The sequence below is a fragment of the Vulpes lagopus genome, chromosome 3 (genome assembly GCF_018345385.1).
Source record: "Vulpes lagopus strain Blue_001 chromosome 3, ASM1834538v1, whole genome shotgun sequence".
Taxonomy (NCBI): Eukaryota; Metazoa; Chordata; class Mammalia; order Carnivora; family Canidae; genus Vulpes; species Vulpes lagopus.
The window spans coordinates 122,480,391-122,508,322 of record NC_054826.1 but is presented as its reverse complement, the minus strand read 5'-3'; the positions used below and the strand labels follow the sequence as shown (position 1 = coordinate 122,508,322).

Sequence of the window (27,932 nt, the reverse complement as noted above, 5' to 3'; positions counted from 1 at the left end):
TACAGGGGGACGCTCAGAAGAGTGCCTGACACGGAGTTAATTGCTCGGTGGAAACCAGCATTACCCTTGCCATCATGTCTTTACATCAAATCAATTTGCTTTTTTCACTGCACTTCGTCCCAGGTGACCATATCTGCATACTGATGCGGTTTTAGACTCTAGGACCCAGGGTGACTCAGTGGGTGTTGGGAAGTGACGTGACTCTGAGCCTATTTGTTGACCTGGAGAATGGGCGTGATGATAGGACCCGCCTCACAGAATTTGTTGTGAGATTTTGGTTGTTGAGACACATGGCTGACCCTCTGGAAATGGAGCCCTGTTCCTTGCCACCTAGAACCTCTGATAAGGCGTCAAATTGCTCATCTTCTTCAAGCCTTGTTTTTTCACTCTTTTAAGTGGGAGGGTTGGACAAGATCTGATTATCCGGCTTTCAAAGTTTTAAATTTGAGATTCCCAGTCGCCGCCACCACTTTGCTGAAAGAGGGTCTCGTGTTTGGGTGGGATGGTGCATTGGAATTGGCTGTGACAGGTGCCTCTGAAGGCCGAGTCACCCCCAGAGTAACTTAGAAATATGGCCATGCACCACACCCAGGCAGAAGCATCCAGGCAGAGAAGGAAAAGGGAAACGTGGCGGGCCATCACATCCTAACACTGGAGTTCTGGTTTGGGGACATAGCTCTGCGCTCCCTTCTTCACTCCCAGGCTGTGCTTCCTGTTCCAATGTACTTCACGGGGACACAAGGCCCAGCAAGCCACATGCTGCCCGCACTGCTCGGCCAGGGATACCAGGCTTAAGCCCGAGCCACTGGTACTGGTGCCCCTGGCATCCGTGCTCGTGACCAGAGCTCTTTATTCCCAGTCTCCTCTAGCTCTGCTGGGGAACGTCCTTTGGAAATCAGAGTGGCACGTCAGTGCCACGTGGTTTTAGGGGAAAGTTGCTGAGTGTACAAGACGTCTCCCCCCCACTTGATCTGGCATTGTGGGAGAAAGGGGGGCACTCCTCAGAGATTTCTGCTTAAAGACCGAATGAGAAGCAGATGTTTGGTTCACACTGGCTGTGATAAGAGGCAGGTGCCTTGCCGGAGTTTTCATTTCCTGCAGGACCCAAAGGACGGTAGAGATTGCGCTCCTCCATCTTTTTAGAATCACCCCATAGCTCCGTGCTCGTGATTGTGGAAAAGCCAGGCAGCCAGGCTGATGGGTTCAAATCCCAGCTACCACTTACTTGCTGCAAGGGTGGGAGTGAGTTTGACCTGAACTACTCTGAGCCTCAGTTTCCCTGGCAGTGAATGGGAACGAGTCTTGCCTGCAACAGAGCACCACTAAGTCTCGAACGAAGAGCACTCACGGTGAGCACAGGCACAAGCAGCTACTGGTGATAACCAAGTGCAGCAGTTTGCCCCCGGACATCAGTTACCTGCCGTTCCTCGGAGCAGAGCCGTGGCCCCAGGAGAGTGGGCAGGCACACAGGCACAGAGTCTCAGAATCTGGGCCTGGGAGGGACCTCTGTGCTGATCCAGCCTAACCAAGCCCCTCCCGATGCTTGAAGCCCCTCTCCTGCATCCTGGAAGGGATGTCCAGCCCCTGCAGGAACTCATTCCAATGCAAGAAGCTTTCTTGGTTGTGAACCTGAGATCTGCCCATTTTGGTTATTTCTCTCTCGTTTTGTAATTTATCCAAGACTACAACCACAGTACAGGCATGACTGGAGCTCAAACCTGCATCTCAGCACACAGCTCATGCCCATAGCCTCTAGACCTTCTTACCTCTGTCATTCAGGGATTCCACTTTGCCCAGGACTCAGCAGGCCTCTGGACACACACAGGGCCAGTGTGACCTTGCAGGGGGAATCCCAGATTAGAAGGTTGCCTTCGGCCTGTGAGCTCTCCAGAATTTGGGGGATCAGCCATCTGACTGTGTTCCTGGAGTCCGAGCCAGCCCTTCTTGTCTGCAGATGCTGAACGGCTGATGGGACCACTGCAGGAGAGGTGTGGGAGTGTTCCCGGCAGCTGGGTGCCCTGCAAGGCAGATGTAAGACAGGCCTGTCTGAGCTAACCCAAGACCGCCTACTTCCCCAGAGGGAAGCTGCCCAGATTGAATGATCATTTGTTGATCTTAGGTTTCCCTTGTACAAAGTCATCCTGCCACCCCATTCACAGACGTGTCCACAACCCAAGGACATAGCAACATTCAACACATAATTTATGTTGTGCACCCACTATGAAACAGAGGAGAGCCAAAGAGATGAGGCGCTGGCATTCCAGGGCAGGAAGACAATCCTGAATCCTGGGCAGGAAGTCAATAAACAAATGAGAAAACAGTGACAGGCCATGACAACAATAACGTTCGCAGGTGGGCAGTCACCTCCCTCAGGGAGGGGAAGCTGTTAGCCGAGCTGAAGAAGGCACTGGCTATTCAGAGATGGGGGCACATCAGGTGTATTGGCACAGGTTTGGGAGACATTGAGCTTCGTCCTTCAGGCTGCCCCGGAAAGTGGATTACGTGGGGGCCACAGTGGAAGCAGGAGACCATTTAGGAGGCTGCTTGCAGTTGTGGTAGCTTGGATTTGAGTGGGGACAGAAAGAGAAGATGTCCTGGAATTGTGTGGAGTGACATCAGGCCACGACGGGGGCAGTCAGTGCCTGGGTTCAGACCCAGGCCCGAGTGGTACATCTGCGAGCTGGGCCTCTCCTTCCCTCATGTGCACATGTTAAAGTGGAGGACACAACCGTTTGTAGACTAGAGGTGATGAGAACGGGGCCTGTGACACATGACTGGGTAGAAACACTCGTTGAGATAATGCACACATTTGCCAAACTTGAGACAACAGAGTACCATAGACAAGGTGCCTTGAACAGCAGGAGTTTATTCTCTCACGGTGCCGGAGGCCAGACTCCAAAGTCAAGGTGTCAGCAGGGCCATGCTCCCCGCAAAGGCACGAGGCCTCCGGCTCAGGTGCCTGAGTATTCCTGCTGCCAGAGGGAGGACAGAGCAGCTGAGCCCGTGGCCCCTAAAGCCAGGCCCCATCATAACCTGCTGAGAGAGAAGAGCTGGGTGGGGGAGGCAGTCAGGCAGGCCAGCAGGGTTGGCCAGAGCAGTGGACAAAGCGGGGCTACATCCCTGGCTGTAGGTCTCTCCTTAGACCTGCCTGATAAAACAGGTATAGCCCCTTGTTTTAAGGAGGCTGGCTCTCAGTGACCTGCCAGAGCTAACAGTAGCGACCAGAAGAGCCAATATTTGGTGCAGAACTGGTGTATTTTCCTTCCTATGGCAAGTGGCCCCTGGAGGGCTCTCCCTCTACCAGATGGCTCCCACAGCTTGAGCCTCTGAAACTCAGTGGCTTCAGACAGCGCTGCATCATTATGTCCCCCACCCCTGCGGCCTGGCTGGCCTCGGCTGGACACTTCTGGCTTGGGGTGTCTCATCCAGTGCTGGGCTGGGTGCAGCTGGAGCTGGAATCATCAATGGGGCTGGACGTCCAGGATGGCTTCTTTACCCCCCAGCCTGCACTGCAATGCTCCTGACCTCTCCCTCTATGTGGGTGTCAGCCTCCAGGACCTCTCCTGGGACTTGGGCTTCTCCTGGCCCAAATGTGTCCCAGGTAGTCCCTTCTTCCATGGAGGCAGATAGAGGTCATGCCTGGCCTGGCACCACGTCCCTTCCACCATGTTGTTCTGTTTTTACAGCTCCATCACGATATGATTTACATACCATATACTTCACCACCTTTATTTTTTTTAATGCTGTAATTGATTTTATTCTTTTTATTCTAAAGATTTTATTTATTTATTCATGAGAGACAGAGAGAGAGACAGAGATACAGGCAGAGGGAGAAGCAGGCTCCATGCAGGGAGCCCCATGTGGGACTCGATCCCAGGACCCCAGGATCACGCCCTGAGCTGAAGGCAGGCACTCAACCACTGAGCCACCCAGCCATCCCCACTTCACCCCCTTCAAAGCATACAATTCAGCAGGTTTTGGGTACATGACATTGTTAAGGTTCTCAAATTGTGGTTAAATATATATCACAAAATTTGACATTTTTCAGTGTACAATTCAGTGGCGTGAATTACACACACACAGTGCTGTGCAACCTTTACCGCTGTCTGGTGCCAAAGCCTTCTCATATCCTCAAACAGAAACTCTGCAACCAGTCAGCAGTAGCTCCAGCAACCAGTAATCTTAAATCTACTTTCCACCTCTGTGAATTTGTCTGCCTCCTCTCTGTCGTGGAAGTGGACCACACGCCGGCCTTCTAGATCTGGCTTCTGGGTAGGAGGCCGTGAGGGGTGTCCTGGGAGTTTGGGCATGAGCGGCTGTGGTGGAGGTGGGATGACCAGACAGATTCTGGATTGATTTCCAAGGCAAAGCCAGCAGATTTCCGATGGGTTAGATGGGGTGCCGGAGGGGGGCCCCCGGAGGGATGGGGTGGCCCGGAGCCTCGTACAGGCACCTGAGTTGAGCACCTCTGTTGCCATTGTGTCATTTCTATGGGAACCTGCTATTTGTGGCAAGCGATACTGCTTTCCAGACAGAACAGCGATGTGAAATCACCTAAATGTATTTGTTAAAATGAGAGATCATTTGGAGGGAAAGAGTCTTATGAATACTGGCAAACACAGCAAAGCGAGGCGGACTGCAGGTGCCGCGTCTGGAGAAGCACGCCCCTCCGGCGCTGGCGACACGTTGGCAGAAAAACGAGGCACTGCTGCGGGAAGCGGCAGGGTGCTCCTGCCCTCTCGGAAAACCCAACTCCATGTGGAAGGGGCCGATGCGGACCATCGGTTTGTTGTGGGGAACACGGGACAGATCTGCAGCTTCTGGGCCGCAGCGCCTGGACGGAAGGTGGGCAAACTGTCCACGAAGGGCCAGCTGGCAAGTGCCCTGCGGGTTCGGTCCCCGCTTCTCCGCTCTGCCAGCCTCACCCTTCAAGGCAGCCACGGCCACCGCAAATGATCGAGTGTTCCAGAAGTATCTATTTGCAAAATCAGGCAGCTGGCCGGCATTTGGAGACCCTGAGCCTAGAGTCTGAATCCTCTTCGGGGACCTTCTGTGAACCCCAGGCCTGCCAACACCGAGCTGAAGCCCGAGCTTCCCGTTCCCCCACGGGCCGGGGTGAGCCAAGCAGCCCCGTTTCGTGTCCTGTTTTCGAGTTGACTGAACTCCTGCTGGCATTGACCCACTTAAACCTTGTAAGCATTTCCACCTGGGGATTGGAATCCAGTTTGACCTGGTTCCGTGCCAGAAAGTAATCTCCTTTTTAGAGCCCATTTGGAAGCCCGTCTCCTCTTTCCACACCTTCTGAAACCATACCGAATGTGGATCGATTTTGAAGTGCCTCTGGGCTCTGTGTTAATGCCATGTCAAATTATTCATTAGTTGTTTTCCTATAATTAAATGTCTAGACGCACTCGGCTGCCATGAACTGAGGTTGCACTTACCCCTCCTCTGCCTTCTTTCTGTATATTATTTGAGAAAGCCAAAGGTGCGTCTTTCCTCCAAACATTGGAATAAGCTAATAATACACGTCACAACGATGATTCAGAAAATGCAGAAAAGTAGACTGTCACCCCACAGATGAAAGATAAAAGTGTTGAACAGGAAATGCATTTCTTTCTTTTGAGCCTTGCTTCCCCATGTACTGGCTTATGGTTTTATTTTCTGCCTTGACAAAATTATAGCCAGACTGCATGTAAAATTTCCCAGTTCTTTCTCTCGTTACGTTGCTTCGAAAATCGTTTCCCTGCGTTTTTCTGCAGTTTCAGTAAATAAATAAGCTATCGTATCACAGCTTTTTTGGGGGGCGATCCCCTACTGCTGGTTGCTTACATTATTTTCAGTTGTCCGCTCTCGTAAATTACACTGCTGTGACCATCTCTGAGTACAGACCTGTTCCTCTGTTTAGGATTACTTGCATTAGCTAAATTTCTGGAGGTGGAATTATTTGGGTTTAAAATATTTAGTATCTCTTGATTCCTTGTGGCTGTATTTTCCAAAAAGGCTGCACCCAGGGACTCTCCAGCAGGATGTGTTTGGAGAGGCAGGGGTGATGTTCTGACACTCAGACCTGAGATCAGAGAGGCATTAACATAACTTTTGGTTGGTCTGTTGGTTTTTCCTCCCGGGGATCATTTCAAAGAGAGGAAATTGGCTCCACACCTAACACACACCCTTGATTTCACAAAGCAGTTAAGAGAGGAGGCAGGCTGCGTAGTTCCATAGCGAAGGATGCCCATAGTGAAGGATGCTATTTCTGCATACTAGCCTTTGCCCACATTTCTTGGTAGAGCCTCCAGACCCTTTGGGTTAGGACTTTGCACATAGTAGGATATCAATAACGTTTTTTAAAAACAGGAGTGTCCTTTGGTCAAGTTTCTTTACTTCCAATCCCTCAGATCTCTTATCTGTAAGATGAGAATAGTAAGAATTCATTCAGCAGACACTGAGCATGCCTGTCATGTGTGCCAGGCACTGTGCCATCTGCTGGGGATGCACTGCATTTCTGGGGAATGGCAAATGGCGAATGGTATGAAAGGGACACTTTCAGGTGATACACAAATGAATATACATGTGCAAACGGTGGTGAATGGGAAGAAACAATACTACTCTAAGAAATTACAGTGGATACTTTTACTTCTATGCGGTTAAGAAAAAAGCTTCTTGGGATCCCTGGGTGGCTCAGCAGTTTAGCTCCTGCCTTCCGCCCAGGGTGTGATCCTAGAAACCTAGAGTCCCACATCGGGCTCCCTGCATGGAGCCTGCTCCTCCCTCTGCCTGTGTGTGTGTATGTGTGTGTGTGTGTGTGTGTGTGTGTGTGTGTCTCATGAATAAATAAATAAAATCTTAAAAAAAAAAAAAAGAAAGAAAAGAAAAAAGCTTCTCTGAGGAGATAATGTAGGATGTTTGAAATCTGAGGTGTGCATGGAAGTTGGCCAAGCAGGAGTGAGGGAAGCAGTCCAGGCAGCAAGAATAGCCCATGCAAAGGCCCTGAGGCCAGAGAGCTTTTTACTTTCCAGTAATCGGAGGCAGTAGTTGCTTGGGCAGCATCTCAAAGGCCTCATGAAAGCCTGGGAACCAAAATTGAGCTGAGAAGTGACCAGCTGAAGGCGAGGGAGCGGGAAGGTGACTGTCCCAGCAGTAGATGACCATGGTGGTCTAAAGGAGGTAGTGGAGACGAGTCCTATTTCAGACACAGATCAGAGTTCCCTTTTAGGCTCCTTTCTCTGGTTTCATCCTCCAGCTGATGACCAGGTAATTCTGGTCATGTTCAAGAAGTCAGCACTAAAGAGCAGTTGGCTTCTAAGCCAGTTTGTGAGAGGCAAGAGCGAAGACTGCATTTCTGCAGCCACACCCTGGAACCAAAAAGCTGGCTGGACTGAGCTCTGGTGCATCCCAGCCAGGAGTCGGGGATGCTGGCAGCACCAGAGCATGTATCTCTCAGGCTTTGGCTAGAATCACCCCAGAATGAGTCACAAGGTGAGCACCACCATCCCCATCCCCAACGAGACACAGCCAATTCTTGCATGTCACAGATCAGGTCAGATCTGGCCTGAATGGGAGGAGCAAGCGAGAACCAGCTGGCTCTCCCACATGTGATCTCATGAAGGAATGGGAAGCCACCACTGTGTCTAACAGGGAGCTGCTCGGAGTGTAGATGCTGGACTAGACAGGTCCCTCTAACTCACATCCCATCAAGACTGGTGGGGGAATCCAATGTCTGCTTTATTATCGATTCTTAAGGTCCCAGGCTGGTACAAAGTTCAGAGTAAGTTGCTTAATGCTTAAATGATCTTATGTATTGATTAATCAGATTGTTTAAAATTAAGTGCCATGAGTCAAATCCTCCTCTAAGGAGTTTAATTTTTACAGACCCACGTGACTGGCGTGTTGTAATAAGATATTTGGCATCATTGGTGGCTACATTTGGGGCCAGGTTTCTAGATGAACTTCAGTTCAAACTGCAGCCCCTTAGGCAGGTAATTAGTTCTATGACCTTGGACATGTTACCTAAACTACCTGAGCTTCATGTTTCTCCTCTAGCTCATAAGAGCACCTGCTTCCCAGAGTCGTGAGAATAAGTGCTGTCGATATATATGAAATAATTAGAACAGGGCAAGGCATATAGTAGGTGCTCAACAAGTGATGAGGTTTGGTTGCACAAGCTGCATTCTCCAGGAAGCCACCACGTGTGGCTCCTGAGCCTCTGAAGTGTAACTGGTCTGCACTGCCAGGTGCTGTAGGCATAACACACACACTAGATTTCAAAGATGTACGATCAAAAATAGTAAAATCTCATTGATTAGTTTTCATATTGATTATCTGCTGAAATGATGATTTGGGAATATATCAACTTGAATAGAACATACAACTAGCATTAATATCATCTGTTCCTCTTTTTTTTTCTTCTGTAATATGGCCACTAGAAAATTTTAAATTCCGTCTGTGACTCGCATTTCTATGTCTTTTTGACAGCACTGATCTAAAGGCATGATTTAAGAAGCAGGAATGATTAAGAAATGGGAAAAGCATAGACTTTACAGAAGGATTTAGGGGCTTGGGGCACCTGGGTGGCTTAGTCGGTTAAGCATCTGCCTTTGGCTCAGGTCATGATCTCAGGTCCTGGGATCGAGTCCCATGTCTGTTGGGTTCCCTGCTCAACGGGGAATCTGCTTTTTCCTCTCCTTATCTCCCTCCTCCTGCTTATGCTCTTTCTCTCTCACTCTCTCTCAAAAAGAAGGAAGAAATATTTATGGGCTAATCAGGGTAGTACCATGCTCTGTATGCTACTAGGGAAGTCCCCTAACCTCCGTGTGCCTCGCCTTTCTCATCTGCAAAGTGGAAGCAAAAATCCCTACCACAAACAAGTTTTGAGGCTTGAGTGAAACCGTGTATATGAAGTGCTGAGCTGCACCCTTGGCCCAGGACAGGTGCTCAGACACAAACAGAGGTTATAGCCTTTGTTACAGGTGCAGGGTGTGTTTAGCATCCCAAGGGGGCAGAGTAGATACTGAGGATACCTTCATAACTACTTAGTGGTACAGCAAGCCAACCGTGGCATGCTGTTTTCACCCCCGTTGCCACATTTGACCTTCAGAACGACCCCAGGAGCAATAGCTCCTCGTGGAGCTGAAGGAACAGAGGCACAGGGGCCCTTTAGGGTCTGAGCAGGAAGCAGAAGCCAGATGTTCTCCTGTCAACCTTGTGCTTTCCGGAAACTTGCAAAGTTTTCCAGGGACAAGTTTCAGTGTCGTTTCCCCTCCAGTTAGACAGCATCCCCAGGCATCCCCTGAACCAAAAAGAAGACCAGCACCTAATACAGTCCAGCAGTCTGCAGAGTGACCTCACCCGGTAGAGCCGGTGGGGTGCTGTGCATTATGGAGGTGACTTGAAAGGCAGGAAAGGCACCCCTGGGCCTCTTGCTCCTCAGCCTGGTGGAGAGTAGTGTTGTTGCTTGTGGTGGAGAAGGGGAAGCTCCCAAAGCCATGCGCCCTGGACACACTGGCATCCCCTTATGTCTCAAACCAACTGGGTACCCAAGTGTACAAGCTTCTGGGGCACAGCAGACATGCTGCATTGCAATGTGCTTTAAATTAATATGTTAGACACTTCCTCTCATCAGCACATAAAGCGCTACCTCATTCTTTTTTATCGGATGAATGTTATTCTGTGTTATGGATGCACCAAAATTTATTTAGCCAGTTCCCAGTGATGGACATTTAGGTTGCTCTCCATATATACCAATGAGGCAAATTCCTTCAAGTAGAATGATGCTTAGAAAAAGTGGTTAGGGCATTTAAAAGTTTGTGGATTTGATTAAGTGCTGTCCAAAGTATGCGTATAAATGGGTAGCCCCACCAACAAGGTATGAGGTGCAGTTCCCCCACACCATCAACATGGCCAGATAGTTCACGTTGGGAAGTCCATGTGGAAAAAGCAGAGGGAGGGTGAGGTGGCAGCTGGGAGGCTGGGGCAACTGTCCAACTAGGAAACTGGGTACTGAACCAGGACAAGAGCAAAAGAGGGGAGGGTGGAGGCTAGACCTACAGTGGTGCTGAATGAAGGTAATGGGACGGAAGAACCAAGCATGGGTCTCAGGTTTCTGACTTGAACAAATTGGATCTGTTCACTGAGATGCTGAACATAGAAAAGGGAACAAGTGTGTAAAGGTAAACAATGGTTTTAGCTGAGAACCTACGAGCTCAATATGCAGGACATCCTGTTGGTGGCGTCTGCAGGCCCAGGGAGGAAGATTTGGGGATGGTAAATCTTCTGTGGAAATCATGAGTGTGCATGAGATCTTCTTGGAGTGCATGGATGGATGAGTGAGTGGGTGGGTGGATGGATGGACAGACAGGTGGGTAGGTGAGTGGATAGATAGACAGACAGATGGATGGGTAGACGGATAGATGGATGGACAAACGGTGGATGGATAGACAGTAGATGGATAGATGGATAAATGGACAGGCAGACAGGTGGGTGGGTAGATGCATGAGTGAGGGGTAGATGGGTAGATGGATAGATGTATGGACAAACAGGTAGGTGAGTGGATGGGTAGATGGACCAACAGGTGAGTGAGTGGATAGAAGAAAAGATGGATGAGTGGGTGGGTAGATGGATGGAAGGATAGATGGGCAGAGGCAATGACAGACAGAAATCTAGATTTTATTCTGTTTGGACTAAACCATATGAAATTGCTGTCTTTATTGTTCACAAATGACAAAATACTTAACCTGATGCAGGCTAAAGTATGTGAGGGGGGAAAGGTACATCATACCATCTGCAATTTACTTTAAAATGCATCAGAAGTAGAGGATTAATGGATGGATAGCAGGGTAGATATGTGATAAAGCGAGCGTGGTACCATGGCATCATCAGAAGCTGGGGGTGGAGGCGGCATACAGGTATTCACTGTCAAATTCAACTTATCTTTATGTTGGAAATTTCCACAGTAAATTCATGGAAAATGATTTTCAGTGGTCAAATGTTGGCAATTTCGTGTGGTTTCACTTAATATATATTCCTCATTTGGCCAAGAGAGCTTTCTGGGTTCCCATCTGTGGCATCAACAGATCTGCCTCACAGTCTCTTTGGTCTTATTCTTCCCGGAGTTGGGGGCTGGGGGTCGGCGTTCCTCCCTCCTGGAGTTAATGTTGAATTGCCCTAATGAGCTGATTACTGCGCCAAGTTCGTTGGTATCTGGCTTGTAATAATTATAGATTTCCTCTGTGATTTGATCCCATTGGTTGCCACAGCAACAGCGTAATAGCTCAACTGAAGTACTGTCACGGTGATTTAGAACCAACATGTCTCTTGCAGCCTCCAGTCTGGGTGCCCCCACCCCCTTGCTGTCGTCATGGCAACTGATGAGCAGCACATGACCAAAAGCTCTGTGTCTCCCTCTCTCTGCCCTCCCCATTCCCACTCTGCAACCATTCCCACTTCCTCTCCTGGACCCCTTGTGGACAGGCATTGACCCTAGCTTGGCTATACTGGGGGGCTAGAGTAATTGATGCCCCAAACCTTCCGTGGAGAGTGGGGGGTTAGGTGGATTGTCAGAGCCAGAGCCACCCCTCTGGCCCCCAGGGGTCTTGGAGATGACTTGGTGCCCCTCAGAGCCCCCTCAGGTCTGGGGCCATGCTGTAGGCGGGATCTGCTGCATCGCCCCCATAGGAGGGCTGGGGGGGATCATTTAGAAATCCAAAGCCGTGGATCACTGCTTCATACTCCAGGGGTCCGGAGCCTATGAGAGAACAATCTAGGAAGAGGCTCCTGGAAGAAGGCGGGGTGGATGGGCAGAGAGCCTGTTTAGAAGGTCCTGGGTCAGGTGCCTCATCCTTCCGGTTTAAACTGAGCTGTACTTAAAACATCTTTTTTAAAAATCCATGTTCTATTTTTCTCTGTGTGTTTATCTCTTTTTTTTTTTTTTCAGTCTCTGTCTGTCTTTGTTTCTGTGTGGATCTTTTCCTTTCTGTTTCTGCCTGAAACCTCTTTGTGAAGCCACCTCTCAGCCTCTCACTCTCTTCCCTCCCTCCTCCTTCACCCCCTCTCCATCCCCCTGCCTCTAGCATTTGCTGGGAACCAGCTGAGAGCATCCTTGGCCCAAATTTGCTTTGCTTCTGAGGCTCCTTTCCTCCCCCTGGTACCTGAGCCCATGTTTCAGGGACTGCCTGGAAGTCCGGAGCATCCTCCTGAGGGGGAGCTGGTACCTGGAGGCACCTCTTAGGATGAACCCAGCCTTTCTCATCCCTGGGACTCTGCAGAATGGCATAGAGGAGGCGTTTTAAGCAGGCGGGAGCTGGGCTTGCTGCAGGACCCTGACTACCCGGCACTGTGAGTGCAGACGTGTGTGCATGCGTGCGCACGCGCGCATGTGTGTGTGTGTGCGTGTGTGTGTGCATGTGAGATATGCATTTGTGCATATCTACTGGTATGTGGAGGTATGTGTCAATGTGTGTCAGTTGCTCTTATCTGTGGTGCTGGGTATGCGAGTGTGTGTGCACATGTGTGTACCCATGGTCATGTGTGTAAGTGTGCCTGTGTATGGCTTTTGGTCTAAAGGACACACAACTGTACATGACAGATTTTTCAAGGATGCTCGGTGGAAGGAACACAGTGGGATGAACCCCTTTATTTTTTTTTTAATTTTTATTTATTTATGATAGTCACACAGAGAGAGAGAGAGAGAGGCAGAGACACAGGCAGAGGGAGAAGCAGGCTCCATGCACCGGGAGCCTGATGTGAGATTCGATCCCGGGTCTCCAGGATCGCGCCCTGGGCCAAAGGCAAGCGCCAAACCACTGCGCCACCCAGGGATTCCAGGATGAACCCCTTTAAAGTGGGAACAAAATTAACAAAAAGTGGTATTAAAATGACAGATAAGCAAGTCACTTTTGCCAGCCGCCTTGCAAAAGCACTTCTACGTGCATCCGCCTTCTGTCCCCAGGAAATGAAGTAAGGGTCACCTTGAAAAGCTCTTTTTGCTCAAGAGCTAAAATAGATCCTTTCCATCCTGAGGGCTAAAACAGCACACACACATGCACCTTGTCTTTGAAACTCGGGAATGGGAGGCTCAGGGGATCGCCAGCAGGGGTATTCTGCTTCACCCGCCAGGAGAGCGGAGTTTGCAGGGAGACCCTCTTGCCTGACAGCCAGGATGGCCTGTACCATGCACCACGAGCAGGTAGGAGAGACCTTTGATGGCAACTCCCCTCACATCTCACACTTCTGTGGTCAATTAGAAGTTCATTGTGAGTTTTTCTCACTGCGGCAGCCCGTGCCCCAAGGGGCGGCGAGAAGGAAGCAGGTTTAGAAAGCAAAATTTCACTTGCAGGGCAGGACATGGCAATCCAGATGACTTGCCGTTTTGTAGTTAGTCTGTGAGAGCTGGCAGCTGCGCCACCCTGGGAAGGGACTCCTTCATGCTCTGCCTGACCCTGAATCCCGGGGGGACTTAGCAGCCGGCTGCTCAGAGTGAATGCTAACATCTCGGGGAGAGGATGGGTCTGGAGGTGGACACAGCCTCAGGAAGGCTGCAGGCCAGGGAGGGACAGACCCCAGTCACCTGGTGCCACACCCTCACCCTCAGAGGACTGCTACCACTTGAACCTCCTTGAGGTCAGCACTATTGTGGCCTCCATCTGCCATGGCCTCATCTCCTCGGTCCATCTGCCAAAGCCCTCATCACCTCCTCCGTCCTTGCCTCCAGGAAATCTTTAACTTCCACTCAAGTAGAGCTGCCCCCAAATACCTTGTACCTCCAGCATCACGTACCCTGCAGACCTTTCTCCACGTGCCCATGAGCTGTAGTTTGTTTCACAAGGACTTTAAGAAAAATATCAATGAGGATGAAATACATACAGAGCAACTGGCCTGGACGCTTAAAAAATCCATGTCATAAAAGGCATAACGGCTGAGACATGGTTCCCGGTTAAAGGAGACCAAGAGCCATGTGAGCAGACGCAGAGAGCCGTCCTGCAGTGGCGCCTGGAACACAAAGGACATTTCAGGTTCAAGTGGGCGAACTTGAACGTGGGCTGTTAGATAATAGCATTGTGTCAGTGACAAATCACCTGAGCTTGAAATACTTGTGTCTCAGATCACTTGTGCTGAGAGCACATGGAATGCTCTTGTTCTGTTTTGTTTTTTGTTTGTTTGGTTGGTTAACAGAACGATAATAGTAACTACTTTAGGGGATTGTTTGGAAAATTGAAAGTGCTATATCATATGTAAAGAGCTTAGCATGGGGCCCAAAGTAGGCGATTGGTAAATGTAGTTGCTGTTGCTGGTTACTCTTTTTTTTTTTTTTAAGATTTTATTTATTTGAGAGAGTGAGAGAGAGCATGAGCAGGGCATCAGGGCAGAGGGAGAGGGAGAAGCAGGAGAAGCAGGTTTCTGGCTGAGTGGGGAACCCAATGAGGGGCTCCATCCCAGGATCCTGAGATCATGACCTGAGCCAAAGGCAGATGCTTAACCAACTGAGCCACCCAGGAGCTCCTGGTTACTCTTGTTAGCATTTTCCGGGCACCCTGTGATTGGATGCAAGTGAAAGGTCTTTCTCATCTGCACCCAGGACCAGCTTCCCTGGCTTGTGACCCATATGGTCACACAGGGCCCGTGCTCATGGAACCCCATTCACACTTGGTTTAGTACTCTACTGTCACTGTCTTCAAATTCTTAATCATTCTTGACAAGGGACTTCGAATATTCATTTTTGCACTGGGTCCCACAATCACCCAGCCAGTTCCCTCTGCACAGCCATTGGGAGCAGCTCTTAGACTAAACTCCCTGTCACCTCATCACAGCTCAGAGAGGCCCAACCAGGCCCGTACATTGCTCCATTCCAACCCCAACACAGTCCGTCAGCCTGCAGCATCCAGCACAGCGGCCGCTCCCCACGTGTGACAGTCAAGCACCCTGAGGTGAGGCTAATCCAAATAGAGATGTGTTGTGGGTATAAAATTTATACTGGATTTTAAAGACATCATACAGGAAAAAAAAGGAATATAAAATATCTTAGTAATAATCATATTGATTACATATTGAGATGATTTTTAGATACATCGAATTAAATAAGATATATTAATTTGACCCGTTTTTATTTTTATTTTTAAAAATTTTTATTTTTAAGTAATCTCTATACCCAATGTGGGGCCCAAACCCAAGTGGCATGCTCTACCGACTGAGCCAGCCAGGTGCCCCTGTTTTAGCTTTTTTAGCATGGTCACTAGAAAGTGTAAAACGACTTAGGTAGGTCACATTTGAGGCTCGCATTATATTTCTGTTGGACAGCGTTGCCTTCAACCAGATTACCTACTAGTCCATCATGACCTGAAACCAAACCAGGCCAGCAAATGAGAGCCCAGTGGATCAACTTCCAAGGGCTTTTTTTTTTTTTAGATTTTATTTATTTATTCATGAGAGACACACAGAGAGAGAGAGAGGCAGAGACACAGGCAGAGGGAGAAGCAGGCTCCATGCAGGGAGTCCGATGTGGGACTCGATCCCGGGTCTCCAGGATAATGCCCTGGGCTGAAGGCAGGCGCTAAACCACTGAGCTACCCAAGGATCGCCCCCCAAGGGCTTTTTTTTTTAAACCAAACTCCAGCCCTGGTGCTCCAGCTTAGACCCACGTCTCCCCGCCAAAATCCACCAGGCACCTCTCTCTAGTGAGGTCATCGCTGCTGGCCAGCCTTTTTTAACTCTTTGCTTTCTTCCGGAAATGCCCCAACATACTGATTTTTAGACCCAAAGAGTTTGTCGAGTGGCCTAAATATATTTGCAAGACAGAATGGTGGGCAGAAAGAACCCTGGACGTGGAATCAGAAGAAATAACTCAAGAATTAAAATCCCAGACCACCCCTTCTTTGTCCGGTGAACCTGGGCCCTGTATTTAACTTCTCTGTGCAGGGAAGCAGAACAGCACTGGCTACAAAGTCTCACAGACCTGGGTTTGAAGCCTGGCTCTGTGGCGTACAAGCTGTGTGGCACAAGACAGGCCCCTGTCCCTTAAACACACAAGTTCCCTGACCTTCCGGAATCCACAGCAGAGGGCTGGCACCAGCCTCTCACATTTGGTTTATTTGTTTTGTGTTTCTTTCCCCACCTTGATGGTATCACTCCTCAGGGTGACCAAGAAAGAACGGAGACAGGGAGTGTTTGTAAATTCTCTCGTGGCTCTTGGTGTTGTGGGCCAGGTGTTGACAGGCTTGAAAAGCTGCCTGAGAGCCAACTGGGGGCGGGGGGGTGTCCTCAGTTCTGAGCAGGTGGATGGATCCCCAGTCATCTTGGTCCCCCTGCCTGTCCCCTTGCCATGGTGACCACCGGACACAGGCTGTCTCAGTGGGACCCCACAGTCGGAGTATACCACTCCATGGAGTGCAGCATGTTTGGTGAGGCTTCTCCGTGTGATGTGGTGCTAGGTGCTGGGGCGGCTGAGCCGAAATCAGTCACCTACTAGCAAGCGACACTGATGATCCCCCATCACAATATGGAATCATCTTATTTATGGTCTGCTCCTTCCACTGGAACAGAATGCAGAGACACTGCTGTCTTAATTTCCCTGGCTAAAGGAAGAGACAGAGATGGTCTCTGTCTGTCGACATTATAGGTGAACCAGAAAAGAATATGCAATATCAGTTTATAGATGACATACACATGGCAAACATTAGCACTTGTTGAAACAAGGCGGTGGCTACAGCCAGACTGACCCTGAGTATTTGAAAGTCTTCATTAAAAAATAAACTTAGGTTGCTGGAGAGATGCAGATGAGTGGCATGTAACCCTGAATTGGTGAATCAGGAAGGCTTCCTGGTACAGGGGGCCAGAGGTGCACTATGAAAAATTACACAAGGGTAAAGGAAATATAAACAGGAGGCAGAGGCAGGGTGGGGATACAGGAAGGACACTTCAACAGACATTAGTACCTGGGTGATAGATGACCTGGAGGTAGGGAAGAGCAGAATGTGAGCAAGTCAGTGTCACGGGGCAGGGAGGAGCACCTGTGCACCCAGCCAAGCAGCTGGGCTTTACTCCGGGGGTAGTGGGGACCAGGGAGTATTCAAGTAAGAGAGCGTCTGGGAAGCCGTGTTATGTAAGTCAGTAAAATGGTTTCATTCAAGCCTTCAACCTGTTTCCCCAACACTTCTCATTTCCCCTGGAGGATGACCGGGGTTTTTGTACATCTCACTCAAGGAGTAGCATTGTAGGGATTTGCATTTTTTTTACTTAGCAAGTTTGTTTTCCCCTAAAGGTATCAAAAAGTCATAAAACAGGGGTTTCTGGGTGGTTCCTGTGGATGGAGCGCCCAACGACTCTTGATTTCAGCTCAGGTCGTGACCTCAGGGTCATGAGATCGAGTACCGCATCAGGCTCTGTGCTGTGCACTCAGCTCAGGTCTGCTTGAGATTCTCTCTCTCCCTCTGTCCCTCTCCCAACTCTCATGATTTCTCTCTCTCTCTCTTTCTCAAACAAATAAGTCTTAAAAAAAAAAAAAAAAGTCATAAAACAGGAGCATTTCTCTCAAAAGGAAGGAAGGAAATATTTGGACACCTGGGCGGGTTTCCCTACCACGGAGGGTGCCAAACCAGGATGAATTCCATCACAATTTTCTTCACTCCGGATGTTTGTCTCTATGTGGACAAAATATAGGGAACACAGTTGTGTTTGTTTTTGGACAAAAGTGACGCTTGTCTGGCCTCAAAAGTTGATAACCCTTCTTCCCCAGGCTTATATCTTTGCTCTCTCTTTGGTGCCATACTTTGTCCTCCAGGTGCTCCACTCCTTTTGCTAAATAAGCTAAACAAGGCACTGTCAGCTATGTGGTTCACAGCTCCCGCCATCTGCCCTCTGGCATCCCGTGGGAAGACTCCGAGCACTCCCTAAATGAACAGATTACATTTTCTGTCTCAGAAAAACAAGCTACCAGATGGGGAGGTAGGGCTGGGCCTGAGGACTCCTGAAGTCGACACACAAGGGCCATCCGAAAGGCCTGCCTGTTTGGCCAGGGTGATGTGATTGACAGCCACTGTGGTTGCACCAAAAGCACGGGATGAGCGGGCCTGTGTGTGACTGGAATAGTTTAAGGGTTAGCCAGAAAAATTAGGAAACGAGAAAGGGTGGACAAACTCTTTTTCACAGATTAAAGTTTCAAATACTCCGCACTACTTCTCCATTACCTAGAGCTGTCCTAAATACTAAGGACTCTAAAGATGGCAGTTCTTCCACCGAAAAGACCTTCCATTCCATTGGGTTCCTCATAGAACTGGGGCTTCTGCACCCTGGAAGGGACAGCAGGGACGAGTGTTGGAGCACAGGGGAAAGTCCAAGTGTGGCCTGAGGTTGGAATTGTCAGTGAGGGCAATTGTAGGTCCCCACTGATGAACATGTGGCCAAAAGATGAGAATCTTTTTTTTTCTTTAAGATTTTATTTATTTATTCATGAGAATACACAGAGAGGAGAGAGAGAGGCAGAGACACAGGCAGAGGGAGAAGCAGGCTCCATGCAGGGAGCCTGACATAGGATTCAATCCTGGGTCTCCAGGATCAGGCCCTGGGCTGTAGGCAGTGCTAAACCGCTGAGCCACCAGGGCTGCCCCAAAAGATGAGAATATTTGGGAAGACTGCAGACACTGATAACTGTTGGTTTGAAATTCTTTGTTCTTGTAAAAAAAAAAAAAAAAAAAAAAGGATTCATCGACCTGAGTTGTCTGATGAGATTTCTAGGTAAGGACTGAAGCCGCCACCCTGGGAATGGGGCCAGGCCTCGGCCTTCAAGCTGACCCAGCCCTGGGTCTAGCCCAGCTCTGTTGTCTTCAGCTGTGTGACCTTGCACAAGTGGCAAAACCCCTCTGAGCCCCTCTCCCACCAGAGAAAATGAGAAAAGCACCATTTACCTTTCAAGAGAACAGGCAGTGTGTTGAGCCTTGACACAGCAGGCATCCGTCCATTGAATTGTAGCAGATTCCTGGGTGCACACGGAAGTGAACAATCCTTTAAATTACTGAAAAGGGAAGACTTTTCCAAGGGTCGGTAGGAACACAGGTATGCCTCATAACTCAAGTGAGCAACAGTATTTCCAAGTCACTGGCCCTGCAGACCTTGGAGGGAAGAAATTGACTCCTTTTGTTATCAGCTGTGGTATTTGTACCCTTGGCAGGTCCTGGAGTCCTTAAAATGAAATATTTTCCCTGAATAGGAAATGTATCTCCTCCAATCGCCCGACCTTATTTGTTTGCTGCTGTTGGCTTTCCCACGGGAACACAAGTTCCCTGAGAACAAAGTGGGACATGTCCTCATTCAGCGTGGCATCTTGGGGGCCCTGCTTCGGTGCTCCATATGCACTTGTGGAACTGAACAGATTTTAAAGGCCAGAACTCCCTTCTGCGGCTTTGACCTGGGGTAGCTTCTTCCCCGTTGGCACAAGCGTCCTTTCCAAACAGATTCTGTTCCTTCCATCCTTCCTCCTTGTAGGGCGAGAAATACAAAACTGACTTAACTGTTTGCAGATGCTTCTTTCCAAATACTTGCTACCCCCAGAACAAAGGCTCTCTGTCTTTCCCTCTTGGAGGGCTTGGATTTGACGCCTTGTCTGTTCTCTTTCCCCTTGACCCTATTCACAGGCTGGGGGCCACCTGCCTTCCAGCTTCAAAGCACTCAGCCTCCCCCGCTTGTGATTTAAGTTCGCCTCATTCTTCCCGATGGAAGCTGGTGGGCAGGGCAGGTGGGTGAGCTCCGAGACAGAAGCATGAGGATGGAAGAGGTTGGGACAGACCAGCTTCTCTGTCGTGGAACCTGGAAGGTCAGGCTCGTAGCAGGGAGCAAACCGCCCTTCCCAGCACTTCAGGCCATGGAGCACCTTCCCTGCCAGGCAGAGGGTTCTTTGGAAACTGAGGAAATAGTGTGCTGTGTCTTCTATGTCCTGTGTGCCTCCTTCAGGGGGGCCCTGACCAGACCGAGTGCCTCAGGACCTCTGGGTAGCTTCCATTCTTCCCATTTCACAGATGGGGAACCTGAGGCCCTAGTGAGTTGCACAACCAGTCCAGAGTCATCAAGCTCGTATATGGCACATCTGGACTCCATTTCTGGCTTGCGTGACTTTCTCAACTGCACCTCTGCCTTTGGTAGGAGCCGACACTTGCCCCTGCCCAAGAATAGTATCGCCCTCCTCTTGTACGAGTCACCGATGATTGTATGATGCCGCAAGAGGCAGGGCACAGGACACCATGCTTGTGGGGAGGGACGGCTGGGGCCCATGCGGAGACAGCCAGGGGAGGCTGTGGGCACTGGCAAGGGAGGAGGGAAGCCAGCTCTGAGATAAAGCCTTCTGTCCCAGCGCCATCCATTACAGCCCCATGAATGGGGCCCTGTTAGCCATCTGCACAGGCCCAGGGCTCCCACTTTGTTGGTTGCCATGGCGACCCTTGGCCTTGACAACAGAGGCGCACTTGGCTGTGTGTGTCATTGTGTCCCATTGAGTCTGCAGAAAAGCCGACAGACAGCCGGGGCTGCAGACAGGAAAGGAACGTCTCATGCCTCGGCCAGCGCTGTTGTCTCGGCCCCGAGAGAAGATAGGAGAATGAGAGACAGAGCATCTTTTGGGGCCCCAAAGAGGCCTGGGGTCCATTTCTAGCCAATGATGCAGGCAGAGAGTTCGTGTTCGCCGGGCCTGCTAGGCAGCGTAGCAGAAAGGTGAGTCAGACACCATCTTCAGGACATTTATGGAGCGGTTGCTATTTATTCCGGGAGTGTTTACAGCTAGGCACTGCCCTGGGGCTGAGGATACAGCAAGGACCCACGTCTCACGTCTCAGTTCAGTTCACACTCTGCTAGCCTATGAGTTAGGTTCAAGTGGTATTATCCCCGTTTTACAGATGGGGAAAATGGGGCACAGAGAGGTTGCTTAACACGCCAAAGGTCACACAGCCAGCAGAGGAGCCTGGTTTCACATTCAGCACCCTGCACACTACTTCTCCAGACAGCCACCACGGGCTTCTTTCTTCCTGGATTTTTGAGACGTTTAACTCCTAAAGTCAGAAGCCCTCCATTTCCAGGGATGTGGGGACCACGCAGACCCAGGTCAAGTGCAAGGTGCACCATCCACCTCTTAGGGCAGTAATTTTCAGCCTCCCTTGGGAGCTTCACCAGTGCCCATGTCACACTCGTGAGACTGTGGTCTAGTGCTGGGTGAAGCCCATCATTGTTGTTATGCTCCTGGAGATTCTCATGGGCAGCCGAGGGTAAGAACCACTGGCTTTGAGCTCAGGTACCCTGAGCCTGCCATCCTGCACTTGGCTGAAATTACAAATAGAAGGTACATTGCATATAGTAAGTGAGCTGTTGATGTATTTTATTCTTTCTCCAGAACATTTTTTTTCTTTTTTTCTTTTTGCCCTTTCCCTGAATTCCCCTTACCCCATTGATTTAAACACTACCCTGGCCTCTCCTCATCCCATCCCACCCTCCAAATGTATGAGACAGATAAGAGGAAGCAGAGAGAGCTAATTGGCATTTTAATTAAAGAAAGGGGGACAGGGAGAGGTGGGTGGGCCTGGAGGGCTCACTGGTTAGACCAGGGTTTGCAACTTGTTCTGACTGAGACACAAGGTAAGAAACAGCATTTCTTGCAGGTGCCCTGCATGCCTCAAACAAAAATCACCATTGCTCGCCATGCACTTGAGTGGTTCCTATTCTCTCCAGTTTATGGGTTAATTTAAATTTCCCTTTCAGTTCTGATCATGTGTGATGCTCTCCTGCCTTTGACACCTAGCTGATCTCTATCTCTAGATGTTCAGATCGCATAGGGCGTGGGGGGGTGGGCAGAGCAGGGACATAGATGCTCAGATGCTCACACTGCCTCTGGGGCAGGAGCAGGGGGTCAGGAGCAATGCAGTGGGGCTTTGGGCATGCCTGCCAGGTGGTCCTCAGGAGCATGGAGACTATGTGATCCAACATGTGGGGAAACTGAGCCAAGAGAAGCACGTGTCTTCCTGACCCAAGGAAGGGCTGTGGTGGACAGTACACAACGACTTCAGACTTGGGCAGAGGGGAATATTATTGTTAAGTTGTTGTTTCAATGCAAATCTCAGACCTGCTCACTAATCTTCATATGAGTCCTCCAATGGGTCATCTTTTTTTTTTTTTTAAGATTTTATTTATTTATTCGTGAGAAACAGAGAGAGAGAGAGAGAGAGGTAGAGACACAGGCAGAGGAAGAAGCATGCTCAATGCAGGGAGCCCGATATAGGACTTGATTCTGGGTCTCCAGGATCATGCCCTGGGCTAAAGGCGGCACTAAACCACTGAGCCACCCAGGCTGCCCAGGTCTTCTTAAAAGGCAGTTGTTGCTGTCTCCGTTTCACAGCTCAGACATGTGTTGAGTTCACTCACTGCATAAATTGACCTGGGAACGGCGCTGAGGTCTGGGTCCCGTGGAGAATGAGAAAAGCCTGATCCCGTCTCTCTTGGGGTTTGCATTTTTCTAAGTGTGATTGGAGTGTTTCAGGCAGGAAAGTGATGTGAGATGAATTATCCTTAAAGAGGTTGAGGACCAAGTAGAAACTGATGGAAAGCAAACAAGCGAGGAAGCCAAGAAAGCACCAAGGGTGCAGGTGAGACGATGCAGCCGTGGCCCCTAGCAGGACCCTTGGGCACCAAGCTCCCTGCCGTCACCGTTGGACGAAAGGGAGCCTTCCCTTGGGACCTCCTTGCATCTGAGAGGCCCCAGAGCCAGTCCCCAGGGAGAGTCTGCCTTTTCTTGGGCCCCTTTCCTCTGTGACCCCAGAAACCTCCACGGACCTCAGACCACCGAGCTCTAGAACCAAGCACTGCATCATTGGGCGGAGAATACAAAAGGGAGGGACAAACCAGAGACAGAGGAAACTCAAGTGCCTGACGCGCCTACGATCCCTCAGGCTGTACACGTTACTTGTGCCCAATCCACAGCACCACCAGTAAGAGAGGCACCGCTCCCCCGCATCCCCTAAATGAAGACACTGAAGCTCAGAGTGCTTTCGAAAGTTTTGCTCTGTCAGTTACATAAGACAGTAGAGCTTTATAGCTGGAGCCCAGGCTCCGGGCACAGCACACGTGTGTGGAGTGCCTGTCACAGCGCACACGACAGACATCACTCATCTATCACAGCTCTGTTTCTTCTCGGCCTGGGTCACCATTCATCACCAGCACCTACACACAGCGCCGGGCATATCACGGGGTGCGGCGATATCTGCTTGGCAAATGACCCGAGCAAGCAGGGTCAACGGCAAGCTGTAGTAGGCAGGAACTTAAAGGCAGGCCTGCGTGACCTCAGCGTGTCCTTACTCCACACCCTTGTCTTGTCGTCTCCCGTCTGTAAAAGGGGATGTCGTCTCCCATAATTCTCGCGTTTCCTTTTATTTTTTATCATGGTCAAATTCACGTAACAGGATTAACCCATTAACCGTTGTAAGTGAACACCTCAGAGCCTTTTGGCACATTCACAGTGAGGCAGACATCACCACCAGCTCCAGAACTTTCTCATTATCCACATCAGAAACCCCGTACCCACTAGACAGTCCTCGCCACTGTCCCCTCCCCCCAGTTCTGGGAGCCACTAACCTGCTTTCCATCTCTTAGCATGTACCTGTTCTAGACATCCCATACAGATGGAATCATCAGCGTGTGGCCCTTTGTGTCTGGATTCTTGCACTAAGCATCCTGTTTTTGAGGTTCATCCACTTTGTAGCATCTGTCAGCACATCATTCCTTATTTTGGTGTGGAAGGGCTCCATGGTGTGGACAAACCCCAACTGGCTGCTGATGGCCACTCGGGTGGCTTCCACCCTTGGCATTGTGAATGGCGCTGATACTACTGTGCGTGGGCATGCATCTGTTTGAGCTCCTATTTTCTATTCTTTGGTGGTGTACACATAGGAAGGGAATTGCTAGGGGTGCCCAGGTGGCTCAGTCAGTTGAGCGTCTGACTCTTGGTCTCAGCTCAGGTCTTGATCTCACAGGTATAAGTTCAAGCCCTGCACTGGGCTCCACACTGGGCATGGAGACTACTTAAAAAAAAAAAAAAAAAAAAAAAGGAGTGGAATTGCTGGGCCATGTGGTAACCTGTGTTTAACTTTCCAGGAACCTGGAAGTCTTACAGGCTGGGGATTTAGAAGGTGGTCTCTGGCTCCTTCCTCTCTCTCAACCTTCACCCCACTAGGTGCCCCCCGACATGCCTCAGGAACCCCCCTCTTCAGTTCACAGTGACCCCAGCATCTCACTGACTGTGGCTTGTTCTGTGCACCCCTCCCCTTGTCCTGTCCTGGCTGACCAGGACCCTTCTGAATGAGACCGGAGCGCTGGGCTCCCCCCCCCACACACACAGAGGGTCTCCAGCCAACCCTGGGCCTCACCTTCCCTTCCACTCCTCAGTGATGTCCCAGACACCCTCCCTGTGCACCCGACTCCTACCCATTCCACGTCTCATCACCCCTGAGCGCTGGCTCAAGCCTCGACCTCCTCTCTCCTCCGTGGCTTCTGAAAATCTCACCTTTGAAGGTACAACGCGGTGACTCCGCACTGGCATCATAACCCCCACCAGAACGAATCTGCCTCCCTGCGTTCCCACTTGCACCTTTTTGTACCAGCAAAAGTCATGATCTCATCCCACCATGTACAGAATTACTTGTTGACAGTGAACTGGAAAATTTTTATGTACGCATCTCACCAGGTTATTTTAAGGATTTATTGACATGAAGGGGAAAGCAGCCTAGTACATTAAATTCTCCCATGGTCTCCCCCTCCTTCCTCTGCCACTAAATTATGAGCCTCAGGAAGAGAGGAGTGTTTTACCCATCTCAATACTTACATGATGCAGTGCCTTGCCTGTAACAGGCACCTAATTAATTTTTGTTGATTGAATTAGCGAGCTAGAGAAAGCGAGCGCATGACATCAGTTCTTCTGATTGTTGGAAACGTATTGTGCCGAGAATTCATGTCTGATAGAGATCAGGTTTTGTTATAAGGTCAATTTCAACTGCAGGCCACTGAAATGTCACCACCATATATTTCCCATTGTGACATTTTGTAATTGAAAGTGTGCAGGTGCGACTCTCACTTTTGCAGAGCATTCAAATGTTAATATGAGCGTTCTCAGAGATTCTCGCATTTTCAAACACATGTTTAATGGAAATTAAATTGTGTGGAGTCTTAAGTGCTCCCGTTTGAGACAAATGGCTTTAAATGAGAGACAGCAGCCGCTTGTTCTGCATAGTCACTGTGCTGCTAAATTAACAGGCTTGCTTTGAGCTGGATATGCTGCTGGAATAGATTTAAAAAAAAAAATCCATTGAGTTATCAAGGAAAGAGTATGGTTTATCAGTTAATTTATGGTCACACGTTCCAGACCCATGCTCTCCCCAATAACATTTTCTCTGGTGAAAAGCAACAAAATCTCCTCTCTGAACGAGACCATTTGTATTCATCAAGCCCCAGGATCTTACTGCGGCGAGGTGTTTTGTTATTCGCTGAATTAATTAATGTTGTAATGAGCAAAAGCAAGGGCTTTGGGGTCGGACAGTCCCAGGCATTCCTGTAACCAAGGCCAAATCATAACCCTTCCGAAATTCCATGGTCTCATCTCCAAAACGGGGGACACCCTCCCTGCTGGATGGTTCGGCACATTGAGGGGGATAAAGTGCCCTCCAGAATCATACCCAGCGCCCTGACATGACAGTCACTTCCACCTGGACCGCATCCCAGATCGGCCGCCACTGGGAAAGACTTCATCCTTAGCCACCCTGCCGGCTCAGGTCCACCTGCAGTGCTGAAGAGGAGAGCCACAGGCAGGCACTCCCAGGGCACCCCAAAATGTGGAGCTCGGTCTGAGTCTCTAACCATGCTGTGAGCCGGACTCTATAAGCAAAAGAAATCCAGATACTCAAGCAAGCTTTAAAAAAAAAAAAAAAAAAAGGTTGGGAGGAGGAAAAGACGGTGGGGGGAGCTCTCTTCTGGACCCGGAGGATGGGAACACTTCTCCCACAGTCCTGATGTTTCCTTTCATTTGGAGGGACAGCTATGAGCCTGACACTCCTGGCCCTCCCCCCACCGCACCAGCTCCCCCCAGGGATAGGGGGACTCAGCTTGGCCCCAGCAGGCCCAGCAATGCACGGTGCGCACGGGCCAGGCAGGGCTGCAGGCTTGAGGTGGACCCAGGGAGCCTCTGCATCCAGGACCCTCTACGTCCTCTCCTGCAGCTGCTTCTCGGCTGCACATTGTTCTGAAACACCCGGTTTGCATGCTGGCTCCTCTCATGGGGTAGAGGGGGCGCCCTGGTGGCTCAGGGTTAAGCGTCTGCCTTTGGCTCCAGTCGGTCGGTCCGTGACCCCAGGGTCCTGGGATGGAGCCCCACATCAGACTCCCTGCTCAGTGGGGGGCCGGCTCCTCCCTCCCACTTGTGCTCTCTCTTGCTACCCCCTCCCAAATAAATAGATAAAATCTTAAAAAAAAAAAAAGATGAAGCAGGGGGTGGACCCCACAACTCCCAGGGCTCTGGCCTATCCCCGTCCAGGCTGCGGCCAGTGGGGCACACAGCACAGACACGGCTGCCAGGTATGCACCCCTGTAGACAGAAGGGGGACGTTTCTGAGAGCAGGGAGGCACGGTGTGCTGAACAGACACCCCAAAGTTACCTCCTGCACCCACTTCCCAGGAAGCACCTCAGTTGTCTCATCTGTGAAGAGTTGACACTGACAGAGCCACTCATCCCCTGGGGCTCTGCGGATGAAACAGGGTGGTGTCTGCAGCACAGCTAGGTGCTCAGGACATGGTTGTGCTTGGAGGGCAAGCACTGCCCCTGACCGATCCCTGTGCCCAGTGCCCACCGGAAGGGTAGAGGGGCGTGTAGTAGGTGAGCTGTGAATATTCATGGAATGAGTGAGTCTCCAGCCAGTGCCAACACCGCCTCCTTTGTTCAGTCCTTGCTTCTAATATTGTCCCACGTCCCATTAGCTCTGGGGGTACTGGGTCAGGAGCACTGCCTGCGCATCGTCCTGAGCTTGGTCCCAGACCGCACCCCTACCCTGTGTCCTCACCCTGCTGCTAAGCCCACCACCACCTCAAGTTGGCACTTCGTCCGTGCTTTGTTGCAGAGTGAATGGAGGGACATGTGTGAAGTGTGAGGACTCAGTGACTCTGGGGTCAGACCTGTTTTCAGACCCACCATTAACCTCTCTGTGCCTCAGTGTCCCTATCTGTAAATAGGGGACCACAAAGCCTTGTTGTGAGCACTCATAATAAAGACGAATATCAGCAGTGTCCTATGCAAAGAGCTTAGCCCAGCATGCGGCATGCAGAGAGGACTTGGGAAACAAGCTCCCTGAGTCGTGAGAAGTGAATGGCTCCATCGCTGTTCTGAGATCCAGCACGATACACCTGAAAATACACACTCCAGATACCAAAGCAGGGGTTTAACAAGAAGACCCACAAACCAAAAGATGCAGGGAGAACACACTTGAATGGTGGCCTGGGGATGGGGTAGGGGGGAGTGTAAAGGAAAACAAACCAGGTGGGGAGGGGTTGATCCAGGCCCACAAAGCAAAGGGTGACTAGCAGGTCTAGCCAGGGAGGGCAGGACTTCGGAGGGGTCTGGGGCGGTTCAACACGGGGGGCATGGGAGCTCAGAACCCTCGCTCCCTGGGTTTCAGAGCAGGGTCCCACATCCAGGGGAAGCCCCTCCATCTCTAGCAAACTCGAGAAGGCTGGTCACACTAGAGACATGCACTCCCCGATACTGCACTGGGTCCCGAGATTCCCAGACAGCCCTGGGGACCAGTGTTCTGTGTGGGGACAGGGCAGGGGGGCCCAGCCTCCCATGTCGTGTGGCCACTACATCTGCTCCGAATCTTCCTCCATCTGAGCCCTCCCATCTTGCAGACTGGGCCTGCTTGTCCTGGATGGATGACGCC

At 50.3% G+C, this 27,932-nt stretch overlaps 1 protein-coding gene across 1 annotated transcript in view; it reads left to right on the top strand.

Annotated features, from left to right (window-relative positions):
- The window catches only part of ABAT (4-aminobutyrate aminotransferase), an 85,911-nt gene that overhangs the window by 17,365 nt on the left and 40,614 nt on the right, over positions 1 to 27,932 (top strand). The gene's annotated exons all lie outside the window — the stretch shown is intronic.